Source organism: Notothenia coriiceps, unplaced genomic scaffold (genome assembly GCF_000735185.1).
Source record: "Notothenia coriiceps isolate Sejong01 unplaced genomic scaffold, NC01 NC01_scaffold00024874, whole genome shotgun sequence".
NCBI lineage: Eukaryota > Metazoa > Chordata > Actinopteri > Perciformes > Nototheniidae > Notothenia > Notothenia coriiceps.
In genome coordinates, this window is record NW_011357575.1 from 1 (window position 1) to 5,263 (window position 5,263).

The following is a 5,263-nucleotide window of genomic DNA, read 5'->3' on the forward strand; positions in this document are numbered from 1 at the left end:
ATCCACTGAGAGATGTCAGCTAGACAAGCAGAGATGCGTGTGACGACCTGGGTCTCTGAGCGGGGAAAGGACAGAATTAATTGGGTTTCGTCAGTGTAGCAGTGGTATGAAAAACCATGCGGGCTAATGACTGATCCGAGCGAGTTTATGTACAAGGAGAAGAGGACGGGACCAAGAACAGAGCCCTGAGGGACCCCTGTAGTTAATTGACAAGGGTCGGACTCGACCCTCTCCAAGTTACCCTTAGGTCGGTCTTTGAGGTATGAGGTGAGGAGGGAAAGTGCAGGCCTGAAACTCCAAGTTCTTGGAGAGTGCGAAGGAGGAACTGATGGTTCACCGTGTCGAATGCAGCAGACAGGTCCAGAAGGATGATGACAGAGGAGAGGGAGGCTGCTTTAGCCGTGTGCAGTTCCTCAGTGACAGCAAGGAGGGCAGTTTCTGTGGAGTGACCTGCCTTGAAACCAGACTGGTGCGGATCCAGAAGGTTGTTCTGATGGAGATAACAGGAGAGTTGTTTAAAGACAGCGCGTTCAAGTGTTTTAGAAAGGAATGGGAGGAGAGAGACAGGCCTGTAGTTTATAACATCAGACGGGTTGAGAGTGGGTTTCTTTAGGAGAGGGTTTACTCTTGCCTCCTTGAGACTGTTTGGAAAGTGACCAGAAGTTCGAGAAGGGTTGATGAAATGGGTGAGAAACGTTAAAATAAACCTACCATTACAATTATAGACTGTTCATTTCTTTGTAAGTGGGCAAACTTACAAAATCTGCAAGGGATCAAATACGTATTTCCTCCACTGTATATTGCACTGTTGTTGTAACCGATGCAAAACATAGTATGATTTTAAATATGTTTTTATATCATCTCCTCTGTAGCTTCCTGTTTTTTTTTATCGCTGATTTCAGTTTTATTTTTTTATATATAGAACATTTTATGTATTGATGGTTACCAGGTGGCAGTTTCAGTAAAGGTGTTAAACAGGAAGCTACCGAGATATGTGTGAACGCTGTTGTCTTGGTTTGAAAACATAAATTTAAACAGTCATGTGCATTGAGACTTTGGCATCTCTGACTGTTTCTACCATTCCTTTTGTTTTTTCTGACATTATTGCCTTTGTGATTCCTCAGATCAGGGAAACTGTTCTAACGTTCATCAGCGAAAAGGGTCAGTACCAGAAACTGTTGAAGACCAAACACTTAAAGCATCTGAAGCAGCTGATGGTGTCGAGCGGACAGCCGAGCCAGGTGAAGGACCTGCTGGACTGCCTGACCAGCCAGAACTGGTACATTTTAAGTCTCTGTTTGTCCTCATTTCTGATCCAAATGAGTCCAACAACAACCAAATGCTGATATATTATCTACAGATATGGGTGTGTTTGTTGTGGGGGTCTGGAAAATGGTCACTCACAAAAAAAGAATCCTGACTATTGAGAAGCTCTAAGATGTTTTTACATGAAAAACAATCAAAATATCTGTAAAACGACAAAACTAAGAATGTATTTTCTCCTTCGGGGCGAGTAGACAAATTCTTCTTCTGTTTTTTACATCTGAGATTCTGAATGTTCTACAGGATTGCAATACTACATGGTACAAGTGTTTGTCTACCGCTGTTAGTCAAAACTGCCACCCTTAAAAAAATCTGCTCAAAGGTTGTAGGTCAACCTTTTGATAGACTGGTCACCTGCTCCAAAGGTCAAAGGGGACCGTGCCGTTTCTCAATGTCGAGTAAACCTGCTGCAGAGACACTATTCAAGTATATTACGTCATCGAGTAGCGCCGAAGGACTGTTTAAATGCATGTTAAATGCCCAGCATTCGGCGCCACTCGATGACGTAGTATACTTGAAATAGTGTCTCTGTAGCAGCTTTACTCGACATTGAGAAACGGCCAGTGGATCGCTCTGCCTCTCCGCATTAAAAGTCAAAGTCAACTTTATTGTCAATCTTTCAGTTTGTGTTTACAGACAGAGAAATCGAAATGCCGTTTCCCACAATCCCGAATACAAAAATATGTATATTAGACAGGCTTCTACACTGTCTGTTTTTTAAATCACGTCATAAAACGATCCTCGCACATATACTGCTGTATATATTGTATTTAAGCTCAGTGTATTTATTCTTATTTATACATTTTACATCTATTTACCTTTACTTGCATCATTTATTTTGTACAGACTGCTGATAGATGTGTATATAACTGACTGTTTGCACTCTGGAAAGGCCCTCTTGCATTATATAATGACAATAAATTAATCTAATCTAAAACCCACTTCTTCTCCTTAGCATTCTGCACTTTGTAGATTGTTGCTTAATGGTATATTGTTCTTACTTTATGGCTGTTTCTTATTCTTGTTTATTTTGTGTTTTTACCTTTTTTTTGTTTCGTGAGCTGTGCTGTGTGATTTTATGTTTCTCTGTACATTACTTTGGTCTGGAGGTTTTAAAGTGCTTTATAAATAAAGTTTGATTGCAGAGTGAGTTCTTAACTTCTTATTGTGCTCCTCAGTCAGGACGATGCTGACTCGCTCGCTCGGGAGTTCATGAAACACCGAGAGAATCAACGGGGAAAAGCCCTGACCAACGGCTCACCTTCACCGAGCTGCATAAACGTAAGCGTATATACCATTAAGTCTGGGATACAGCATTCATACTAGTTCATATTGTGAATTCATTTGAGTATCTGTTATAGAAACATGACTTTTTAATTTCAACTTTTGCTTTTTTAGGAGTTTCTCAACATGCAGAATGGAGTTTCAGGATGAGCTGACGCTGTTTCAGCAGATGTATTTATGTATTCTTCCACTTAGTTTCTCTTGGGCTAAGATGCAATATTTGCACTTATTAACCATCTTTCAACTGTTCATGAATTTGAATAAATGGTTTTCATTATTGATTGTGGAGAGGAGTTCATCAGTATGAAAGGCTCTTAATCTTTCTTTATTGTATTACCTCCCGGCTTCTTTGTCATATGTATATTGTTATAACTGCTTACAGTAGTAGAAGAAACACTTTTGTGGCTACAAGTTGCCTTTCAAGAAAACTCACTAACATGAAGAATTAGAATAAAATAACGTCAATGTATACTTAAAACTAAAAGCAGCCGGATTGTTGTTGCCTATTTAGACTGTATTTTAAAGGTTTTGGACAATGTTCTCTGTTTTGTAATAAAATATTCTGTAAATTTGTTAACTTTGTATTTATAAACTCCCAATTTTCTAATCTTCTGGGAAAAAATGTCATCATGTTTGAGGAGCAGTTTTTTTTCCTTCATTTCTAACGGAAGAGTTCCCTTTCCTCAGTCATACCGGTACTTGCTTGATGTTTCTGAAAGGAAGCAGCTCTGAGGCGCCTGAACCCGACAGAACGTGACCGCCGACTCTCTTTTCACACTTCTGTGTTTCATCTCTGCTTCCACACATCCTGTTAAACACTCCTGCACGCTTAGATCTTGATCTCTTCCCCTTTGCTCTTACATAAGCAAAACTAAACAATGAAACGCAGCTTTTCGTTACATTAGTTTCTAATTGTACTGCATGCCTACTGTACCAATTATTTTACATTGAGAGACCTTTGAGGAGGAACCCTCATTAACAATGGAGAAGCATTAAGAGGTTTACATACTACAAAAATAAACGTATTTTCGAGTCGATGGTAAAATAGTAGAGACACATTGAATTTAATAAACCATCTTAAAGTAAAGTTGCACATCACTTTCTGTACCATCACACTTTACGCAAGTTTCATCAAGTCCTACCACTGCACTCATACCGTTTTAGTTCACCAATACCACATTTTTGTGTGACTCTTCATGCCTACGAGTGGGCCCCAGGTGAAACTAAAACACTTTGGGTAACTGTTCAGTGAGGGCATACAGACAAAAGGGTTTTTGGAGTTGTGTCTGAACCATACAGTCTATGGTCTGAACCAGTGACTAAGAGGAGAAGATGCTTCCTCTTTGTTCATAGAGGAAGAAAGAAAAGCCTTTGAATTGTAGACTGATAGAGATACAGTGAGGTCTAACCACTGCTCAGGTTCTTCATCTGAATTTTAAAAGCAATAATTGCTGCCTGGGAAGCTAAGTAATGTATTTTCATTTTGTGTTGGTTTTAAATGACACCATTTTATATTAAAGCCCAATAAAGTCCATGTTTGGTTGACATTGGAAATTGGTATGGACCGTACGTGTCTCCTGAAAAAAAAATGTTTGCATTGTGAGGCCTGGGATTTATAGTATTGACATAATCAATAAAGAATACAGAGATCAGAAGTAACTAAGTACATTTATTCAAGTACTGTACTTAAGTACAATGTTGAGATACTTTTACTTTACTTGAGTATTTCCAGTTTATCCTACTTTATACTTTTACTCCACTACAATTAGTTTGAACTTTCAGTTACTTTGCAGATTTGGATTAATGTTGTGAAATATAATCAACTCTTAAATAACACTTTAGTTACACCTGGAATAAATTCACAATCTACCCTGCGGTGTAAAAAGTCATTAAAACTAGCTGCAGCTTTAATAAACACATTAATACAACAATAATTATAATCAAAACATAATATATATTATTCTGAGCTGGGCCGATCTGCAAAATGAGTACTTTTACTTTTGGTTCTTTATATTTTGATGCTAACACTTCTGTTCTTTTACTTGAGTAACATTTTGAATGCAGGACTTTTACTTGTAACAGAGTATTTCTACACTCTGGTACTTTTACTGAAGTACAAGATCTCAGTACTTCTTCCACATCTGAGGATACATCATATAAAAATACTATTATTGCATCACAGGTTTTGTGTTTTTTTAAGTCATACCAACTTCCCTTTATTATATTTATCATAAAGGAGGAAATGTAATTCAGATTATGTCTTCACGCGGTTTGTAGGCTGAGTGGAACCGAATCGACAAATTGGGTTTAACGGATGCTAAATGTATTATGATTCAAGATTCAAAGTCATATCAAATACACAACTACGGTGTAATGTATGAAAGACTCAGATACCTTTTAAGAGTGTTGGTGGTCTATTAGTTGTTTCTTACATCACATGTTACTTGATAGACGCTTTTATCCAAAGCGACTTACTCAATACTGTGGGCAATCCCCACAGGAGCAATTTGGGGTGAAGTGTCTCCCCAAGGGACACAACGACATGCTGACTGCAGTGGGGTTTGAACCTGTGACCCCTTGATCCGAAAACCAACGCTCTGTCCATTGCGCCACCCGCCTCCTCTTACTGTTAATGTCCAACAGAAATAGGATTTCA

The 5,263-nt window shown here is 38.5% G+C and overlaps 1 long non-coding RNA gene across 1 annotated transcript; it reads left to right on the forward strand.

Moving 5' to 3' along the window:
- The first annotated feature begins 1,125 nt into the window (after positions 1–1,125).
- LOC104955848 (uncharacterized) lies at positions 1,126–3,219 on the forward strand. The gene is made up of 3 exons (XR_799490.1): positions 1,126–1,279; positions 2,502–2,604; positions 2,722–3,219. It is a non-coding gene; the product is annotated as an uncharacterized lncRNA (long non-coding RNA).
- The last annotated feature ends 2,044 nt before the right edge of the window (positions 3,220–5,263 follow it).